General features: G+C 48.8%; 1 protein-coding gene and 1 non-coding gene across 2 annotated transcripts in view; one reads left to right on the top strand and one right to left on the bottom strand.

Moving 5' to 3' along the window:
* GRIK4 (glutamate ionotropic receptor kainate type subunit 4) overlaps positions 1-22,627 on the bottom strand; it is a 232,778-nt gene that overhangs the window by 145,142 nt on the left and 65,009 nt on the right.
* LOC119935397 lies at positions 1,212-1,348 on the top strand. Its single transcript, XR_005453282.1, has one exon. It is a non-coding gene; the product is annotated as a small nucleolar RNA SNORA7 (small nucleolar RNA).

Raw genomic sequence — 22,627 nt, 5'->3', positions numbered from 1 at the left:
TGTTTATTGGTATTTATTTATTTAGAGATGCAGCGTGGCTCAGTGGAAAAGAGCAAGGGCTTTGGAGTCAGAGGTCATGGGTTCAAATTCCGGCTCCGCCACTTGTCAGCTGTGTGACTCTGGGCAAGTCATTTTACTTCTCTGGGCCTCAGTTACCTCGTCTGTAAAATGGGGATTAAGACTGTGAGCCCCACGTGGGACAACCTGATCACCTTGTAACCTCCCCAGCACTTAGAACAGTGTTTTGCACACAGTAAGCGCTTAATAAATGCCATCATTAATTAATTAATTTGTTAAGTGCTTACTATGTGCCAGGCACTGTTCTAAGCACTGGGGTGGGTACAAGCACATTTGGGTTGGATACAGCCCCTTTCAATCAATCAATCAATCATATTTATTGAGCACTTACTGTGTGCAGAGCACTGTACTAAGCGCTTGGGAAGTACAAGTTGGCAACATATAGAGATGGTCCCTACCCAACAGTGGGCTCACAATCTAGAGGGGGGAGACAGAGAACAAAACCAAACATACTAACAAAATAAAATAAATAGAATAGATATGTACAAGTAAAATAAATAAATAAATAAATAAATAAATAAATAGAGTAATAAATACGTACAAACATATATACATATATACAGGTGCTGTGGGGAAGGGAAGGAGGTAAGACGGGGGATGGAGAGGGGGACGAGGGGGAGAGGAAGGAAGGGGCTCAGTCTGGGAAGGCCTCCTGGAGGAGGTGAGCTCTCAGTAGGGCCTTGAAGGGAGGAAGAGAGCTAGTTTGGCTAGCTTTCCTATATAGGACTCACAGTCTTAATCTCCATTTTACAGATGAGGTAACTGAGGCAGAGAGGAGTCAATAATAATAATAGTAATAATGGCATTTATTAAGCGCTTACTATGTGCAAAGCACTGTTCTAAGCACTGGGGAGGTTACAAGGTGATCAGGTTATCCCACGGGGGGCTCACAGTCCTAACCCCCATTTTACAGATGAAGCAACTGAGGCACAGAGAAGTTAAGTGACTTGCCCAAGGTCACACAGCAGGCAATTGGCGGAGCCGGGGTTTGTTACTTCCCCGAGATCACACAGAAGATAGGTGGCAGAGCAGGGATTAGAACTCACATTTTCTGACTCCCTGGCTATTTCCACTAGACTGGACTGCTTCCCTTGACTGTCCTCACAGGATTTCCCTGGAGTGAACTATGGAAGTGCCTCTCAGGGTCACAACTGGAGAGTTTCCAGTCCTCTACCAGTTTCGACTATGGGAGGGAGAGTCAAGTAGAGGCATATCCATTCCATTCCTAGCTTTGCAGTGGCTAGTGAGTGGCAGGCAATCTGCTACAAGTCAAAACTCCCCTGTGCTGTGCATTAGCGGCATGGGAGAGAGTCGAGGGCGGAAACTCAGGTTTATTACGTGGAAGGAGGCAATGGGAAACCGCTTCCATATTTTTACCAAGAAAACTCTATGAATACACTACCAGAACGATTGCAGATGGAGGAGGGGAGTTCTGGGAAAGATGAGTCCATGGCGTCGCTATGGGTTGGACAAGACTTGGCAGCATAGGAGGACAACAACAACAATAACAAACTATGGAAGAGCAGATGACCCTCTCATTCTTTCATTCAATCATATTTATTGAGTGCTTACTGTGTGCAGAGCACTGCAATGAGTGCTTGGAAAGTACAATTCAGCACCAATTATCTCATTATCACTCACCTCACCCTGCCAAACTCCCTTTCTCCTCTTAAACTCCCGCCTCCTCTTCCTTCTCCTTTTCCTCCCTTCCCCTCCCTGCCATCCCTAGGCAGCAGTGAAATATGGAGAAGGGAGTCGAATTGGGGAGGAGATGATTCTATACTAGAAGGCCTCATGGGAACCTCCTGGCAACACCAACTTTTAGTTCCATCCGTGTCCTCTGCACAAACAGCAATCACTTGGCTTGGCGGGTGAGGGAAGGGGAAGACACTTCAGCCCTGTTCATGCCTTGGAGCTGATGCTCCTTTACACCCTCCCCACTCCCACCGCCCACATACACCAGGCTGTGTTTTATCGGGACTGAGCCACCTGCTGCTAAAATGCAGCTGATTCTGGGGTGTGACAGGTCAGTGCTTAGGACATATCTCACCAGGGACATGTTGAGGGAATTCTGAGGGAAGCAGAAAGGAGGTGGGGTGGGGTGGGAGGTAATTTTCCCAGCAGGAGCTTGTCAAAAGGATGGGTGTGAATTATCTTGGAACTCAGTCACAGCCAAAGGCTCTGGTCCAGAGCCCCAGCTCAGTCCGAGAGAAACGAAGCCACCCGCTAAACCCTGCCAATGTCTGCCAGACCTCCGGCCTGCCCAGGTTCTCATTCAGGAGGGTCATTCTGGAGTGGAGGAGTTCTCTTTTTCTCTTACTCTCCCATTCCCTTTTCTCTCTCTCTCCCACTCCCTTTTCTCTCTTTCTCTCCCTCCCTCCTTTTCTCTCACTCCCCCACTCCCTTTTCTCTTTCTCTCACTCCCCCACTCCCTTTTCTCTTTCTCTCACTCCCCCACTCCCTTTTCTCTCTCCCTTTCCCTCCTTCCTTTTCTTTCTCTGTCTCCCTCACTCCATCTCTCCCTCTGTCTCTCTATTTCTGTCTCTCTCTTTTCATTGACAGGTCCCCAGGGATGGAGGTACAAGAGGCCAGCTCCCCAACTCTGGTGACCTCAGCATAAAGTTACAAGCATATTCTCTCCCAGCTCAGCCCAGAGGCACTGCCAGAGTTAACACTAAAGCCCCTCAAAAGGGCATTTTATAACTCATGTTTTCCCATGCCACTGCCACCATTAATATTTAACATCTCCTGGGTAAATCTCCCCAACCCCCGCCAATTGAAACACTCACCAGAGATGGTTCTGGGCCCCCAGCCCCGATTTGGGTCTGCTGCCTAGCTGGGCATCAAGGGACTTTCCGGTTAAACGTCACCTCTCCCTGCCCCGACATGCATTAGACTGTAAGCTCATGGGCAGGGACCCTGTGTACCAACTCTGTAATACTGTACTCCCCCAGGCGCTTACTATATTGCTCTGCACACAGTAAGCACTCAATAAAGACCATTTATTGATTGACTGAGGGGAGCTGACAGGCCCCCTGAGAGGCCATGGCGGCTCCGTGCTCTGACAGTGGATGCTCTGACGGTGGACCTGTGGGCCCAACAGCTCCGAGCGGACTTCTACGTTTGTCCCTGGGTGCCCAGGTGAATTTCTCATTCCTCAGAGGGAGTCTGCTCCCCAGGCACAGAGTGGACTCTGCATGCCCTCCTCCAACACAGCATGACCTAGTGGATAGTGGATAGAGCACAGGCCTTGAGTCATATCTATAATTTACTATAATTTATAATTTATTTAGACTAGACTAGACTGTGAGCTCGTTGTGGGCAGGAATGTGTCTGTTATTATATTGTATTCTCCCAAGCATTCAGTACAGTGCTTTACACACAGTAAGTGCTCAATAAATACGATTGAATGAATGAATGACTTTATCTGTGATTTATTTATTTCTATATCTGTAATTTATTTATATTAATGTCTGTCCCCCCCTCTAGACTATAAACTTGTTGTGAGCAGGGAATCTGTTTATTGTTATAGTGTACTCTCCCAAGTGCTTAGTACAGTGCTCTGCACACAATAAGCGCTCAATAAATATGATTAAAATAGAATTAGAATAGACTCTGCCACTTGTCTGCTGTGTGACCTTGGCCTAGTCACTTCACTTCTCCATGCCTCAGGTCCCTCATCTGTAAAATGGGGATTAAGACTGTGAGCCCAGCGTGGGACGTGGACTGAGGCCAATCTGATTAGCTTGTATCTACCCCAGCACTTAGTACAGTGCCTGGCAAATAGAAGGCACTTAATAAATACCATAAAAAAAGATGTCTGGACAGGGTGGGGGCTGTTGGCTAGGGAACAGACAGGCTGGTGGGGATTGTGCAGGGCCCAATCCTCTGGGATCAGAGGGGGCGGGGAAGATTCGATTGGGAGGAGACCTGGTGTCTCTGTCAGAACCCGGGAGGAGACCGTGTTAACACGGTGATTTGCAGCAAACAAGCTCAAACCTGGCAGCTAATGAGGCTGGCATGGCGCCTGTACCCTGCAGGCAGAGAAAGGCCGGCCCACCTTGGGCACCACATCCCTCTCGGCAACAAGCAGAAAGTCTTCACGTTCGATTCTGAGGCACCCAACCTGGGCCTCTCTCTAATAATAATAATAATAATAATGGCATTTATTAAGCACTTACTCTGTGCAAAGCACTGTTCTAAGCGCTGGGAAGGGCACAGGTGATCAGGTTGTCCCACTGGGGGTTCACAGTCTTGATCCCCATTTTACAGATGAGGTAACTGAAGCACAGAGAAGTTAAGTGACTTGCCCAAAGTCACACAGCTGACAGTTGGCAGAGCTGGGATTTGAACCCATGACCTCTGAATCCAAAGCCCGTGCTCTTTCCATTGAGCCACACTGCTTCTCATCTCACCTGTAGCCAACCCCTTGTTCACAAACCCTCTCTGTCTAGGACCCCACAGCTGGTCCCATCCAACTCTGAGCTACTCTGCTTGGAGAAGCAAGCCTGGTCTCTCTATCCTGATGCCAGGGCATCAGAGACCCTGTCTCTCCTCAACCCCCTCCCCCTCAGACGGTCCAGGACTGGGACCACATCCCAGTCGGGGGCCCAGCTGAGTCAAAGCCAGACTGGTTGGGCTGCCGCAGGCCTGCTTGGCTGGATGGAGGCAGTGGCAGCCTCAGGCTCTGAGGGGGCAATGTGTCACTCAGTGTGGGGGTGAGGGCAGTTGGATGGGGCTGGAACCTGGCAGTGCCAGACAGGGGTAAATGAGTCAGTGGAGGTGGGGATGAGGCAGACTCTGCCCGATGAGGATGGTGTCCATTCTCAGATCTCCTCCATGGTGCCATGAGGGGTCAGAGGTTGGCTGGGCACCAGGAGTCAAAGACTGAAGGGCTGGGTCTGTTTAGCCTCTAGTGGGGGCTGAAGGGGGCAAGGGCGAACTGTGTTCTTGTGGCTGCCCAGGAGTTCAGTGGAGACAAGCCAAGTGGCTTTCTAGGGTGGCCAGTAGGAATTCTAGGGACCGATTGGAAAGGAGAAGGCCTGGATTTGAGGGTGAAGGGAAAGAGACGGTTGAAAGTGAGAGAGAAGAAAAATCTGATGCCTAGGGTGAGGAAGTCTTGAGCTCTGAGAACCGAGATGCTTTCCCAGAGCACTGCACTAAGCACTTGTGAGAGTACAGCAGAGTTGGTAGACAGGTTGCCTGCCCACAAAAATTTTACAGTCTAGAGAACCAAGCAAACATTTCCCTGTCTCCTACCTTGACCTCCTCTGAACTGCCCAGTCCTTCCTGCTGCCAGCTCAGAGTGGCCCAGTTGTAGCTCCAGTGACTAAGCCTCCCTCTGAGAGAGAAGAGAAAAGCCCCCCCAGCCCCCTGGCAGTAACACCCCTTCTCTTATCCTTCTTTTTCTTCATGCCACTTCTATTTGCCAATCATTTCTGTCTGCCCACCACTCCCTTGGACAGCACGCTCCCAGAGGGCAGGGATCATGGATCTGGCTTCCATTCCCGAGAGCCCTGTCTGGTGCATGGCACCCAGCAGATGCTCATTGAGCTCACCCTCTGTCTCTCCCACCCCCTGCCATGGCGGCCCCTGGACCACCAGTAGGGGTGGGCACCGATTGACAAGGTCAGAACTGGAAACGCCCAAGGGGTTGATGCCAAAGTAAAAGATGCGAATTGACAGACTGCCTGGCTATGATCTGAACAATAAGCTCCTAAGCATCTCTTCCTGTCAGCCCCACTACAACCTCCCCAGCCCCGACTCCCCGCCTGGTTGAACTGGACCTCGCTGACCTTGTCTTTACTGTGGCGGCAGCCAGATCCAGTTGGGGGTGACGGGGAGGGTCTGTCTAGACACACATCCACAACACACACATCCAAACAGCAGCAGCCGCACACACGGCACACACTAAGCCCCTGCAGAGATTATTGTTCCGTTCCTAACTCCCAGGGTTAATTAGGCTGCAGGGTGGCTTTTTCCTTTAATAGCCAATTAGATCTTGTTAGCTGTATTGTCATTTACAGGAGAAGTCCCAGCTCTCAGCTCTTCAATGGCTACAAGTCCCAGCCCTCAGCTCTTCAGTGGCTACAAGCCCTACAGGTCTCCCACTGGAAGTGGCTTGTGGGTGGGTGGGGAAGGGGCACAGGATGTGTCTGCTCTCAGCAGGATGCCCGTGGGAGCCAGGTGAAGCTGGGTTTAACCCACGGGAGCAGCTCTGATTGGTCATTCTGGGCCGCTTGCAATGATGGTCCACATGGCTCACTCAGTGCCACTGGCAGGCAGCCATCCGCCAAACCCCGGTCAGTGCTCCGCTGGCCCAGGCTTTAGCCAACCAGGAGGCCCAGGATGATGACCACACATTTGCTTGGGCCATGAAAGCATTGGGTGAGGCTTCAGAACACATCGGACAACTGGACCCAGCCCGCTCCAGGCCATCTCTGTTACCTGCCACCCCAAAGCCCACTTCCTGGCCCAGCTGCAGCTGGGACTCAACGTTGATCTCCACAGACTGGTTGTAAATGGACTTTCTGACAGCCTCTGTCTCAAACGCCCTCAGATCCGAAAGGTCCCATGGGCCCTTGGCGTTGCTGCAGGATAATACTAATAATCACGGTGATATTTGCTAAGCCTTTACTATGTGCCAAGCACTGTAACAGATATGGACTAATCAATTTGGACACAGTCTGTGCCCCACAAGGGGTTCTGAGTCTAAGAGCAAGGGATAACGGGTATTTCATCCTCATTTAACTGGTGAAGAAACCAAGGTCACTGACAAGCGAAGTGACTTGCCCAAGGTCACACAGTTGGCAAGGGGAAGAGCCAGAACCCAGGTGTCCTGACTCCCAAGCCTGTGCTTTTCCCACCAGACCATGCAGAAGCCATAATCTGTCATTATGGGCAGGGAAGGTGCCTGCTAATTCCATTGAATTGTACTCTCCCAAGTGCTTCGTACAGTGCTCTGCACAAAGTAAGTGCTCAACAAATACCATTGATTGATTGATTTGTCTCTCAAATGAGAGTGGGGAGGGGGCCTGTGCCTGGCCATCTAAGTGGGCCCAGCTGCTGCCAATCCACCTAGAGAGAGGGTAAAGATTCTAGAAGAAGCGGGCCCACCCCAGGCCCTTGGCTTGAAGCCCAGCTGGCTCTTGGTAGGGGCTGATGAGGACCCAGTAATAATAATAATAATATTATGGTATTTGTTAAGTGCTTACTATGTGCCAGGCACTGTACTAAGTGCTGGGGTAGAGATGAGCAAACCGGGCTGGACACAGTCCCTGTACTGCATGGGACTCCCAGTCTTAATCCCCACTTTACAGATGAAGTAAGTGAATCAGAGAGAAGTGAAGTGACTTGCCCAGGGCCACCCAGAAGACAAGTGACGGAGTCAGGATTAGAACCCCGGTTCTTCTGCTTCCCTGGCCCATGTTCTTTTCCTCAGCTCCGCCCCCACTCCACATCACCCCGACTCGCTCCCTTTGCTCTACCCCCCTCCCAGCAGCACCTGTGTATATATGTACATATCTATAATTCCATTTATTTATATTAATGCCTGCTCACTTGTTTTGAGGTGTATATATCTATAATTTCTATTTATTTACACTGATGCCTGTTTACTTGTTTTGACGTCTGTCTCTCCCCTTCTAGACTGAAAGCCCGGTATGGGCAGGGATTGTCTCTCTCTATTGCTGCATTGTAATTTCCAAGAGCTTAGTATAGTGCTCTGCACACAGTAAGTGCTCAATAAATATGATTGAATGAATGAATGAATGAATGAGTAGGCCATGCTGCTTTTCTTGGCAGGGCTGGGAGGGGAAAAAAAGAGGCCAAACTGCTCATTCTGAGCCAATCCCAGGCAGGTTTATGGAGCTGGAGTCCCACAGAGACACTCAAGAGACACTTGGACACTTGAGACACACAGAGACACTTGGCCTGTTTCCCACTCTGGCGGGCTCAATAAACACATGTAGTCATAAATTCGGCCCTGATCCCTGTAGTGCCTGCACACGAATGCATACAAACATGCTTAGTACAGTGCTCTGCACACAGTAAGCGCTCAATAAATACGATTGAATGAATGAATGAAACACACGCACGCACGCCTTGCGGTCTAGTGAATCGAGCATGGGCCTGGGAGCCGGAAAGACCTGGTTTCTAACTCTGGCTCGGCCACTTGTCTGCTGTCTTCTAGACTGTGAGCCCGTTGTTGGACAGGGATTGTCTCTATCTGCTGCCGAATTGTACTTTCCACGTGCTTAGTACAGTGCTCTGTACACAATAAGCGCTCAATAAATACGATTGAATGAATGAATGAACACTATGTGACCTTAGGCAAGTTACTTTAATTTCTCTGTGCCTCAGTTACCTCATCTGTAAAATGGGGATTGAGATTGTGAGCCCCACGTGGGACAGAGACTGTGTCCAACCTGATTAACTTCTATCTACCTCAGTGCTAGGACAGTGCTTGGCACATTGTAAGCACTCAACATGTTCCATTATTTTATTATTATTGTTATTATCATTATTATCATTTCACATACACACACAGACATGCAAACACAGATTGTGGGTGGGGATGTCATGGGCGAGGGGGATGAAGAATGGCCCCAGAAATCCAGGAGCAGCAGGCCCCTCTCCCAGGCAGTGTGACAGGCTTCTCTGAATGGCTAATGCGGGGTGGGGAGGTGGGTTCGGCATTACTTTATGACTCTCTGAACGACCTGGATGGGAACAGAGAAATCAGACCGTGGCCACTGAGGAGAGGAAGCAGACAGGGTTGGCCCTGCAGGTGGCCAGGGGACCCACTCCTGGAGGCTACGGAGCTTTATGGGCCTGGGTGGCTACTTGTCCTTTCTGAAGGCAAATGGACTCAAGGACTCTGCTCAGAGCAAGACACCAGCGTGGAAGTTAATTTAATCATTCATTTAATGAGCCCATGATTCATGATTCATTTGTGAGCCCACCGTGGGACCACCTGATTACCTTGTAACTATCCCAGTGCTTAGAACAGTGCTCGGCACACAGTAAGCATTTAATACCATTATTATTCTTACAATTATTATTATTAATCGTAATTATTGAGCACTTACTGTGTGCAGAGCAGTGTACTAAGTGCTTGGGAAAGTATAATACAACAATAAACAGACATATTCCCTGCTCACAACGAGCTTTCATTGTAGGGGGGGAAGTGCATGGAGGATGGGTCCAGAGAGGGGGACCCTGCCCTGACAGCCAGTCCAGGAGCCCACACACTGACTCCTCCTTCCCCCCAAAACCAGCCAATGACCCTGCACCAGAGGTGTCCCTTGGGTCCAGACCCTGGGCCTGACTTGAGCCTGGCCTCTCTGATTCTTCCAGCACCATAGCATTCTCGCTAACCACTCCTTACTCTTGACTCTCCCATTTCCAGTCCTTTGATCCTGTCTTTCCCTCTATGCTATCATAATACCTGAGTATTTGTTAAGCACTTACTATGTGCTAAGCACTGTACTAAGCACTGGGGGAGTTACAAGATATTCAGGCCTGACATAGCTCAGTTATCTAATCTGCAAAATGGGGATTAAATCCTACTCCCTTGAATTAATTCATTACTTCAGTCGCATTTATTGAGCATTTACTCTATGCAGAGCACCTTTACTAAGTGCTTGGGAGAATACAATACAACAGTTCTTAGGCTGTGAGCCCCATGTGGGACAGGGATTCTGTCCAATCTGATTCATATGTATGTCGCTAAGGTTTAGTACAAGGCTTGGCACTTAGTAAGCATTCAGTAAGTGACGTAATTATTATTATCATAAGCAGGGCTGTGGAAACAGATATCTTTTCTTCCCTCCCTTCCCGATTCCCCCAGGGGCAAAGAGAATCACTATTACCCACTCTGCTGAATCCCGGGGCTGCGCTGGAAACACGTTATAAAGTTTGTGGCCGTGTTCCTTAGGAAGTAGAGACACGGACACCAAAGCAGGAGAGAGGATGGAGCACAGGGAGATAAAAATGATTAAAGGAATGAGAAAGCTTGACCTCCACAGTAAGGTTACAGGCTAGAACCCATAAAGCCCAAGGGAATCTGGACACGGGGACACGATAACTCTCCATAAATATACGCAATGGACCCATAGAGAAGACAGGCAAGAATAATTCCAGGTGGCTTGGGACCCTATTAGGAGAAGAAATGGCTTGAAGCTAAAATAAAAGAGAGAAGGGGGGGGGGGGGGAGAGAGAGCGAGAGAGCGAGAGAGAGAGAGAGAGAGAGAGAGAGAGTGTGTGTGTGTGTGTGTGTGTGGTGTGTGTGTGTGAGATGGCTGGGCAGGGGTGGGTGGAGGGAAGAAGGAGTGAGAAGAACCTTGAGAGGGTAATGAGTTACAGTGATGCTCGGGGCCATGGGGGTAGCAAAAGAAGCGGGACCACCCAACCACTGATTGCGGCCCAAGGCCTAAGGACTATGGTTTGGTCTGCCCCTCTCCTCTCCCCGCCCCCCCCCCCCCCCCAGCCTGTCCAGCTGTCCAGGATCCAAAAGCTTGAAGGGAACAGATGGAAGGAAGCTTCACCTTCCTGCTTGCTTCCCACGATATAAATTCTCCCCAATGCTGAGATATGTCCATAGCCGTAATTGATTTTAATGTCTCTCGCCCCCTCTAGACTCTAAGCTCCTTGTGGGCAGGGAATATGTCTACCAACTTTATCATATTATATTCTCCCAAGCGCTTAGTATGGCCTAGTGCATACAGCACAGGCCAGGGAATCTGAAGAACCTGGGTTCTAGTTCTAGCTCCGCCATTTGTCTGCTGTGTGACCCTGGGCAAGTCAGTTCAATTCTCTGGGCCTCAATTACCTCATCTGTAAAATGGGGATTAAGACTGTGAGCCCTATGTGGGACAGGGACTGTGTCCAACCTGATTACTTTGTATCTACCCCAGTGCTTAGAACAGTGTGTGGCACTAAGTAAGCTCTTAACTAATACCATTAATACAAAACATACAAAAAAAAAAGTGAAGGTGCAGGGTCACTATGGCATCCCTGGTGGCCATGAATCCAAGCCCTGTGGACAACTGTGCTTCTGCCACTAATAATAATAATAATAATCCTTGACAATCAAATAGCAGTGTGAAAAGGTACTGATAAGGGATTTTGTGTTAACTTGTTTCTGTGTACATATGTAAATATTTGGGTTTTTTAATAATATTTCAATCAATCAATCAATCAATCGTATTTAGTATTTGTTAAATGCTTACTATGTGTCAGGTACCAATCTGATCACTAGGGTAGATACAAGGTAATCAGGTCCCACACGGGGCTCAAAGTCTTAATCCCCATTTTGCAGATGAGGTAACTGAGGCACAGAGAAGTTAAATGACTTTCCCACAGTTACATGGCAGACAAGTGGTGGAGCCAGGGCTAGAACCCAGCTCCTTCTGACTCCCGGGCCCATTTGCTTCATTTGCCTCAGCCATTGATAATAATAATAATAGTAGTAATAATAATGGTGGTATTTGTTAAGAGCTTACTGTGTGCTAAGCACAGGGGTAGATATAAGACAGTCAGGTCAGAAACGGTCACTAACCCACACGGAGTTTCAAGTCTAAAGGAGCAGAAGAACAGGTAATTACTGTGCACACCCCTGTTCCGGGGTAAAAGTGATAATAATTGTGGTGTCTGTTAAGCTCTTACTATGTGTCAGGCACTGTGCTAAGCACAGGGGTAGATATAGAATAATCAGGTTAGACACAGTTCCTGCACCATATAGGGCTCACAGTCGAAGAAGAAAAGAGAACAGGCATTGAATCCCCATTTGGCAGATGAGGAAGCTTAGACATAGAGAAGTCAAGTGATTCGCCTGGTTATGCAGCAGACAATGGCTCCAAATCCAGATGGATCCTGGGGAACCCTGCTCTCCCCACAGTGAATACCCCCAAAACCCCACTACCACCACCATTCTTCCCTGCCCTAACATGGCCCAGCCTCTCTCCACACCCCCGGGCCTCCCCACATGCGGATATGAATCAGTCCGACCTAGAATCCCCGGCCCCATTAGAAGTTGATGGATTGATTCCGCCCTCATGCCCGGCTCCAGATGGGGGAATCTGGGTGGAAACGTAATTTGTTTGCTGATATCAAAGTGCTGTGTCTGTCACCCGGGGGATTAACACACTGACAAAATCATTAGAAGCCTGACGGAGTCTTGGGGACCACCTGGGCTCGCCCAGCACAGGGCTCAATCCTGTCAAATGAATCCCTTCCTCATGGGCACATTTCTACAGTACCATTAGTTTTCCAGGCTCTGCCCAGCTGGTCAGAAGGGAAAACCGCTCCTTCAGAGCCCCGGCTGGCTCACAGCTGGCTGGCCCCATGTCCAGAGAGCTGGAAGAGCACCCCGAGGCCACTTCCCGGCAGGAAGCCTGGTCCCAGACTGTTTCCTGCTTGGGAAAGACTGAGGACTGCAAACCTCACATCTCCTTCCTATTAGAGTGGCCTAGTGGGGAGAGCACAGGCCTGGGAATATAAGGACCTGGATTCTAATCCTGCTTCTGCCACTTCTCTGTTGTGTGACCTCAGGCAGGTCATTTCTCTTTCTCTGTGTCTGTTTTCTCATCCGTAAAATGGGAATTCAAAACCTGCTTTCCCTACAATTTAGACTGGGAAGCCCATGTGGGATGGGCAATGAGTCCGATATGATTGTCTTGTCTCTACCCCAGTGCTTGGCACATAGTAAATGCTTAAGAAATACCCACAATTATTATTAATAGTAGCATTTATTGTGTCCACTTGAACAGTGCATTGTACCAGGAACTCAGAAAGAACAGAATAGAAAAGTGACTCATTCCCTTCTTCTTAATGGTCTTTGTTAGCCCTTACCATGTGCCAAGTACTAAGGTAAGTCAATCAAATTGGACACAATCCATGTCCCACAAGGGACTCACAATCTTGATTACCATTTTACAGAGGAGGGAACAGAGGCAGGGAGAAAACAAGTGACCTACCCAGGGTCACATAGTAAAGAAGTGGCAGAAAAGGGATTAAAACTCAGGTCCTCTGACTGCCAGAACCGTGCTCTTCCCACTAGGCCATTCTGCTTCTCAAAGTCCCAGAGAAGACTTTAAACATAGCCATGCTGATACTAGCTGCCCCTTCCACTCAGGCCAAAATACCTAAAATTGTCCCAAAATTTCCTAAACAAGATTCCTCCTAAAGAGCCATCCTGTTTCTCAGTGCCTTTGTCCAACATCTCTGCTTTCAGGGTACTTTCATCTGGCCCTTTGCCTTATCTCCGGGAGGCAGGGAGGGATGGTTACGCTAATTTTTACAGATGGGGAACCTGAGGCCCAGAGAGGGTAAATGAGTGGGCCCGTGGTTCCACAGCGGGCTGGGGAGAGAATCCAAGTCCCTAAATTCCCAGACAGGGTTCTTTCTACTAGATGCTGTTCCCCTCTCTTCCTTCTGTGAAGCTTCACCCTCACTCTGACACTGGGTGGAAATGAGTGCCCACTTTCTAGTTCTGGCACGAGAGCGGATAAGAATCCTGGTCCCAGCAGCCTGGATGGAGAGGTTACTGGTTGGACTCTCCCAGCCTGACCCGCAGCTCTAGGACCATCCAGAAGTCCTCCTGAAAACCTGCCTCCTCCAGGAAGCCTTCACGATTAAGCTCTCCCTTTCCTGGTCATACCTGTTAGCACTTGGGTATGCTCAGAACTTAGGCTTATTTATTTCCCTTTATTCATTCTTTCAGAAGCAGTGAGGCCTAGTGCATAGACCTCCAGGCCCGGGAATCAGAACAACTTGGGTTCTAATCCCAGCTCTGCCACTTGTCTGGTGTGTGACCTTGGGCGAGTCACTTCACTTCTCTGGGCCTCAGTTCCATCATCTGTAAAATGGGGTTTAAGACTGTGAGCCCTGTGTGGGACAGGACTGTGTCCACCCCGATTATCTTGTATCTACCCCAGCGCTTAAAACAGTGCCTGACACATAATAAACGCTACCAAATACCATTATTATTATTATTTCATTCTTCTATCAACAAAAGTAACAGTGTTCCTCTCTCCTGCACTCTTTCTGACTGGAAGCTCTTTGAGGGCAGGGCCCGAGTCTCTTGCTCACTTCTATTCTCTCATGCGTTTAGTACAGTGCTCTGCACACAGTAGGTGCTTGAACTGTGCTCCGGCTCGATCGATTGATCGACCACCAGATCCGTCTGGCCCTCCTGAGCCAAAGGGGTCACCGTCCAGGACCCTGAAGCAACAAGCTCCCTGGACCTGCCTCCTATAGAGTAGAACTGACACTTACAGAGCTGAGTAAACAGCAGTAATAGTATATGATCAATCATTAGTGCAGGAAGCAATCAAACCCACTTGCTTTATGGCTCTTGGTAAAACATAATTTTGAGTCTAATAAATAAAGTGCTATAAATAAAAGTCAGGGAGGTAGGGCCAGGGCTTGAACTCAAGCAACCCTAACTGGTTATTTTTAGTCTAAAGGTGGCTTCTGGGCTCTTCCTGGGGATGATTTTGGGTTTATTTTTCTCCCTCAAAAGCAAGCAAAAGAACAGCCCACGGAGACGACGATGTGGGACCTGTGGTCAGGGAACCAGAGGTCATCTCAGCCACCTTTCCACATCCTGCTATTTGCTTACCTGGGAACAGAGCCGGGAGCCTGGCAGAAGGGAGCCAGGGAGCCCGGCAGAGAAGCAGCATGGCTCAGTGGAAAGAGCACAGGCTTTGGAGTCAGAGGTCATGGGTTCAAATCCTTTCTCCGCCAATTGTCAGCTGTGTGACTTTGAGCAAGTCACTTCACTTCTCTGTGCCTCCATTACCTCATCTGTAAAATGGGGATGAAGACTTGTGAGCCCCACGTGGGACAATCTGATCACCTTGTATCCTCCCCAGCGCTTAGAACAGTGTTTTGCACATAGTAAGAACTGAATAAATGCCATCATTATTATTATTAAGGGGGTAAATGACAGTTCACAGCCTCCTGCCTCATCTCTGTGACCCTCTGAGAGCCTCACAAAACTCCTATGAGGGACAAACAGAAAGGGGGTGGAGGGTAGTCCTCTTCCTATCTAATTAATGGAGACGCCAAGGCCCAGAGAGGTTGAATAACCTGCCCAGGGTCACACAGTTTAGGGGTGGCCCAACCCCATTTCCCGACACCCATATTCTGGTGCCGCATCCTTCTAGGCTCTAGACTGTAAACTCATTTTGGGCAGGGAATGTGTCTGTTATGTTATATTGTACTCACCCAAGCATTCAGTACAGTGCTCTGCACACAGTATGCACTCAATAAATATGATTGACTGAATGACTGGCTAGGCCAAGCTGTTTCTGAAACTAAGAGCAACTGCTCCTGCCCAAGTGATGAGGGAGGAGACAGGCAGAGGGATACAAATGGACAATGTTATTTGACCAGAGCCCAGATTCTCCCCCAAATCCAGCTTGAAATAAAGCCATCACATCAAGCTAAGCCCTGCGGCCCAAGTGAGATGGCCTGAGATAACCTCGGCTCATTGTATATCCCTTTCAGCGTACTGCAGTGCAATAAGTGGCCAGATTTGCTAAATCAATTGGGTAAAGGGCTGACCAATAAACTCAAGAAATGGCATTTATTACAGCTTATTAATATTAATAATAATAGTATTTGTTCAGTGCCAAGCAGTATGCTAGTGCTGGGGTAAAAACAAATTAATCAGATTGGACATAGTCCCTGACCCACACGGGGTTTACAATCTGCAAGGAGGAAGAACAGGTACCTTATTCTTATTTTATAGATGAGGAAACTGAGGCCCAATGAAGTCAAGTCACTTGCACAAGGTTATATAGAGCAGGAAGGTGAGGATTAGAACCCAGGTCTCCCAACTCCCAGCCAGGTTCTTTCCACCAGTCCATGATGCTTCCTCCTAGTGCTTGCTATGTGCTAAGGACAGAGATAAGTGTCAGAGTTGATTAGTGACAAGATCAGCAGCTCAGACCCTGCTCCTGCCCCAGGCTCACAATCGAAGAGATAGGGAGAGGCAGGTAGTGAATCCCCATTTTACAGATGAGGAACCTTAGATCCAGGGAAGTTAAGTGAAGTAGTCATGGTGGTCATACAGTGGCAGAACCAGGACTAGAACCTAGGACTCCAGGCTGATAGACCCATGTTCTCACTAGGGCATGCTGTCTCCCCACATTAATATTAATGTCGGAATCCCCCTCTAGACTGCATGTTCCTTGTAGGCAGGGAACACACCTACCACCTCTGTTATAGTGTACTCTCTCAAGTGCTTAGAACACTGTACTGGGCACTGTAAATACAAATGATTGACTGATTGACTGACTGATTGATTGAGAAAAGACTTCAGACTCTTTACCAGGGGAGATCCAGGCCTGGACCCCATAGCACTTCCCACTGCCGATCTGCCCGCCTGACACGCCTTTCTCCCCCTGGGGCCAGGGACACTTTCCCATGCAACAGACCCCTGGCTGACTCATTCTGGGCTCTTGGGCTGGCCCAGGTCCAAGATTATAATAATGATTGTGGTATTTGTTAAGCACTTACTATGTGCCAGGCACTGTACTAAATGTTGGGGTGGATATGTGTCCATATGGGACCTGATTACCTTGTGTCTACCCTAGTGCTTAGGAGAGAACCTGGCACATAGTAAGCATTAGACAAATTCCATTCCATAAAAACAACTAAATATTTACACATGCACACAGAATAATAATAATAATAATAATGGCATTTATAAAGCGCTTACTATGTGCAAAGCACTGTTCTAAGCACTGGGGAGGTTACAAGGTGATCAGGTTGTCCCACAGGGGACTCAAAGTCTTAATCCCCATTTTACAGATGAGATAACTGAGGCCCAGAGAAGTTGCGACTTGCCCAAAGTCACACAGCTGACAATCGGCAGAGCCGGGATTTGAACCCATGACCTCTGACTCCAAAGCCCGTGCTCTTTCCACTGAGCCACGCTGCTTCTCTACAGAAACACATTAACTCAAAATCTCTTGTTATTGGTAGCTTTTCATATTGCTATTTGATCATGTCAAAAATTATTATTATTAATATTAAGCCATGCTGCAGGATCTGGTCTGGTATTCTCCAGCCCTGGACAGACCCTAGGGCCGTTGAAGGTGGGGAGGGGGACCCGAAAAAGGAGGAAAAGTCATCTCAAACCCAAGACTCTTGCCTGAGTATCGATTGATGGTATTCGTTGAGTGCTTACTGTGTGCAGAGAGCTGTTCTAAGCCTTTGGGAGAGGACAATTGACAGACATGTCTTCCCTACCCTCAAGGAGCTTATGCTGTAGGGGAAAACCAGGCACTAAAATAAATTACTGGTAGGGAGAAAGAACAGCCTTAAAGATAAGTCCATAAGCGCTGTGGAGGGTTTGGGGGGTACTGCAGAAGGGCTCAAACTTAGGATTCTGGGGGGCTAGCTCATCACTTCAGGGAGATGGACAGTCTGTAACCATGTGGGAAGTCTTGGTTTGCCAAAGCTAATGAGTTAGCCCCCGGTCAGAGCCAATCTGGACGCCATGCTATTGCTTAGCTTAGTGGATAGAACATGGGCCTGAGAATCAGAAGGTCATGGGTTCTAAACCTGACTGCCATTTGCCTACTTTGTGACTTTGGGCAAATCTTTTCACTTCTCTGTGGTACAGCTATCTCATCTGTAAATTGGGAATTGGGACTGTGAGCCCCACACGGAACAGGGACTGTGTCCAACCCGATTTGCTTTTATCCACCCCAGCACCTAGTAGAGTGCCTGGCACACAGTAAGAGCTTAACAAATACTGTTATTATTATTATGAAGAAGTAGAATAGTATTTGTTAAGTGCTTACTATATATCAAGCATTATACTAAGTGCTGGGGAAGTTGTAAGTTAATCAAGATGGAAGCAGAGTCGGTGCACACGGGATTGACAATCTGGAGGTGAGGGAGAACAGGTATTGAATCCATCATTTTACATATGAGGAAACTGAGGCTCAGTGAAGTTTAATGACTTGTCCAAGGTCACAGAGTAGGCAAGAGGCAGAGTTGGGATTAGAACCCAGGTCCTCTGACTCCCAGGCCTGGGCTCTTTCAGCAACCACAGATCACCTTCCAGATTGGCCCATGCCGGACCCCCAGTTCCACAGGCCGATGAAAACTCCATTCATTAAGGAAAAGCAGTGCTCTGCTGGGGGTGATCCACAGCTCACTCTGCTCCTTTACATCCTATTTCATCTCCACCAAATAGACTTATTTTCCATTTAGGACTCTTAATTCTTCTAGCGTTCTCAGCTTCACAAATTGGCTTTGACAGGGAAATTGACATTCGGCCCTCATTTTCAAATAAAGAGCCATTCTCTCCCTCTCCTTCTGGAGCCCCCATGGTTCTGGGAAGGGGCGGAGCGAACTCATGAGAGCATCCTTGGGAGAGGGACCTGCTTCCCCCTGGCCTGGGTGGCCTGGACAGTGGGCCTGGGCCAGGGCTGGGCAGGGGGTCAGGGACAGGCTGAGGGGCTGGGCTGGGCTGTGGATCAGGGCCAGGCTGGAGGATCATTCATTAATTCATTGTAGTATTTATTGAGTGCTTACTGTGTGCAGAGTACTGTACTAAGCACTTGGAAAGTACAATTCAGCAACAGAGACAATCCCTGCCCAACAACAGGCTCACAGTCTACAAGGAGGGAGATGGACATCAAAACAAGTAAACACACATCAATAGCATCACAATAAACAGAATTATAGCTATATCAGGGCCAGACTGGGGTTCAGGGTTGGGCTGGGGGTCAGGACTGGCCTGGGAAACAGGACTGGGCTGAGGTGCTGCTGCTGGGCACTGGACAAAGGCTGGCAGGGGCTGGAGGTGTTGGAAGGAAGCAGGGGAGGCGTACCCTCTTCCCAAACAGAGCAGCAATCTCACTGCCCCCACCTGGCACCCTGGACCAGGGAAAGCCCCCACCTACTCAGAAAAGCCATCCAGTCCAGCCAGGCCAGGCCAGGGGTTCGGCTTGAGGGTGGCCAATCACTCAAGGGGAAGAACTATCTTTCCTTAGCCCAAACCAGCCTCTCCCTGATACCAAATGTCCCAAGCCCATCTGGCCTCACTGTCCACTCAACTGAGGACCACCTCCCACAGGCCTGGAGTCAGGGGTCTGGGCTTCTAAACTTAGCCCTGCCACTTCCCTACTGTGTGAACTTGGGCACATCCATTCACTTCTCTATGCCTCAGTTACCTCATCCCGAAAATGGGGATTAAGGCTGTGAGTCCCACTTGAGATGTGGACTGTATCCAACCTTGTAATAATCATAATAATGGTATTTATTAAGCGCTTTCTGTGTGCCAGGCACTGTACTAAGCACTGGAGTGGATACAAGCAAATGGGGTTGGACACAGTCCCTATCCCACATGAGGCTCACAGTCTCAATCCCCATTTCACGGATGAGGTAACTGAGGCCCAGAGAAGTAAAATGACTTGCCCAAGGTTGCACAGCAGACAAGTGGTGGAGCTAGGATTAGAACCCATGACCTTCTAACTCCCAGGCCCGGACTCTATCCACTATGCCATCTGCCCCAGTGCTTAGTACAGAGCTTGGCTCAGTGGAAAAGAGCACGAGATTTGGAGTCAGAGGTCATGGGTTCAAATTCCAGCTCCACCAATTGTCAGCTGTGTGATTTGGGCAAGTCACAACTTCTCTGTGCCTCAGTTACCTCATCTGTAAAATGGGGATTAAGACTGCGAGCCCCCCGTGGGACAACCTGATCACCTTGTAACCTCCCCAGTGCATAGAACAGTGCTTTGCACATAGTAAGAACTTAATATATGCCATCATTATTACTATTATTGGCATATAGTAAGTCCTTAACAAATATGATAAAAAGTTTCTGGCACCCAACAACCTTAACAAGAGCAAACCCCACTGCTGCCAACACACCACCTGAGGCAGTAATTTAAGGCTGGCTACCCCAGTGAAGCTTAGCTCAACAAGAAGTTCTTCCAGGTTGAACATGCAACCTAACAACTACGGTCATTGTTAAAAGGCTTACTGTGCGCCAAGCACTGTGCAAAGCCATGAGATGGATAAGGGACAGTCAGGCGGGAAACAGTCCCTGTCCCACATGTGGATGACAGTTGAAGGAGGAAGGAGAACAGGTATTTGATCCCCATTTTATAGAAGAGGAAACAGAGGCCCAGAAAAGTTACGTGACTGGCCCAAGGTCCCCCTGCAGGCAAGTGGCAGAGCCAGGATTAGAACCCAGGTGCCCTGGCTCCCAGGCCCGAGCTCTTTTTCCCTGACTCAGCCCAGAGGCAGACAGCAGGACACCTTTCTCCATCTCCACATGGAGGACGACTCAGATGAGCGAGTGGTACAGGGGATTCCTAAGTAGTGGAACAATAGAATGTAAATGATAAGTAAAATAGCATGCAAATTAGCACTTGACCCTTTTCACGATGAGAACTCAGGCACTTTGTGCTTTAGACCAGAGGGGCTGGCTTGCCCCCTCCAAGATCACAAGCATCAGCTTGCAGCAAAACACTCAAGAGTTTTCAGCAGATTTGAGCTGTTCCTGCCAGGTCAATCACAAGAGGTTTTCTTTCCCTAATTTTCTGGCCTGAATCTGCCCGAAACAAAGCAGACACTGGGTGCCAAGCTGACAACAGCAGGCACTGTGGCATCTGGGATAGACTGGTATTAATTGGCATTCCTTGCCACTAGTTCTGCCTCTGAGGTTGTGGCTCTGCCAGCCTGCAGCTTGATTGACAGGTAACAGTTCTGGCTTTCCCTACCCCAGCCCTCAGCCCTGCCTCTCTACCCCACAGTTCATTCATTCATTCAATCGTATTTATTGAGTGCTTACTGTGTGCAGAGCACCGTACTAAGTGCTTGGGAAGTACAAGTTGGCAATGGTTATGCTTTAGGTGGAGTGAGGGACATGTGGAAAGCATCCCCTGGCAACAGCTGTCAATCAGGTGAACTCCTCAACCAATCAGAGGACCCACCTGGTGGCCCACCCTCCCAGTCCAAATGCCGTACTGGATGCAGCTGCTTGAAAGCTTTTCAGTCTCTCTGGGCCCAACTGCTTCAACAAGGGCAAAGGTCAAAACCCCCAAGCTTAGCTGGATAACCCATTCACCCCATTAAGATGCATACAGGGTGCATTGGAGTGGTCCAGGTGGACAAAGTTACAGACCCTTGTGGGAAACCAAAGAATACTGAGAACAACAATTGTATTGGTTCAGCCCTTAATATACCAAGTGCTGGGGTTGCTAAAAGATAATCAGGTCAAATACAGTCCCTGTCCCACATCAGGCTCAGAATTTAAGAGGGAGGTAGAAAGGCTAATTGAATCTCCCTTGTATAGATGAGAAAACTGAGGCCCAGAGTAGTTAAGGGACTTTTGTCCGAGACAAGCAGCGGAGCCGGAATTCAAATCTTGGTCCTGTAGCTCACAGGCCCTGCTCCTTCCACTAGGCCATGCTGCATCTGTACCCCACAAAAGATTGGTCCACTAAAACACAGTTCTTTCCAGAGCTGCTGGGACTATAATTCCCAGCATCCCTCGGGACCATGGCTCACATATGGTGCAGTCTCAGCCCAGCACTGCCCCAAATGAGGCCAAAGTCTCATCTGATCTGACCCAGACTCACTTCCAGTTGGGGCTTCAGGGCCAGGTCCCAGAATTCCATCCCCTGCGGGGTTCTACCACAGACTGGTAGTAAAGGGATCCAGAGAGGCTGCCCAAGGGGTACCTCCCCAGCCCCACACACCCAGCCCTGGAACTTCCATTAGATGGACTCGGCCACAGAGAGCCCCTCTAGAAGGCCCAGGCGGGAGTCTCTTTAAAGGCCCAGACCATCGAGGACTGAGCGAGTAGACCAGCAGAACCCATTGGCAGCCCGCTAGTGGGGTTAGGGCAGCATGGCCTAGTGGATAGAGTACAGGCCTGGAAGTCAAAAGGACCTGGGTTCTAATTCTGGCTCTGCCACGTGTCTGCTGCGTGATCTTCGGCAAGTCACTTCACTTCTCTGTGCCTCAGCTAGCTTATCTGTCAAATGGGGATTAAGACTGTGAGCCCCATGTGGGAAATGAACCATGTCCAACCTGATTAGCTTGTATCTACACCAGTGCTTAAAACAGTGCACGGCACCAAGTAAACACTAAATTTAAAAAAAAATACAAAAATACAAAAAAAACCAAAAAACCCTCTTCACAAGCCAGATCGCTGGAAGATGCTGGGGATTTGTGCGGGTGGTTCCTTGGCCATAAATTAAATCTCTCTCTTACCCAAAACTCAAAACCAAATCAGAGGGTAAATGGAGAGCTGTGAGATAGGCCGTGACGCTATCTCTGAGCCCACGCCACCTGTGGATGAAAAACGGTGGATCCTTCCCAGGGCTTGGAACATAAACAGTTATTTCCAGACATCCATATCATCTGTCAGGCAAGGCAGCTTGGGAGGGATCAGCCAAATGCTTTGCTCCTGGACTAATAATAATAAATAACTGTAGTATCTGTGAAGCGCTTACTATGTGTCAAGCCCTGGGCTAAGCACTAAGGGAGATATTATACAATCGGGTCAGAC

The sequence above is a fragment of the Tachyglossus aculeatus genome, chromosome 11 (genome assembly GCF_015852505.1).
Source record: "Tachyglossus aculeatus isolate mTacAcu1 chromosome 11, mTacAcu1.pri, whole genome shotgun sequence".
In the NCBI taxonomy this organism is placed as follows: Eukaryota; Metazoa; Chordata; class Mammalia; order Monotremata; family Tachyglossidae; genus Tachyglossus; species Tachyglossus aculeatus.
This window is presented reverse-complemented; position numbering and strand designations above follow the sequence as displayed.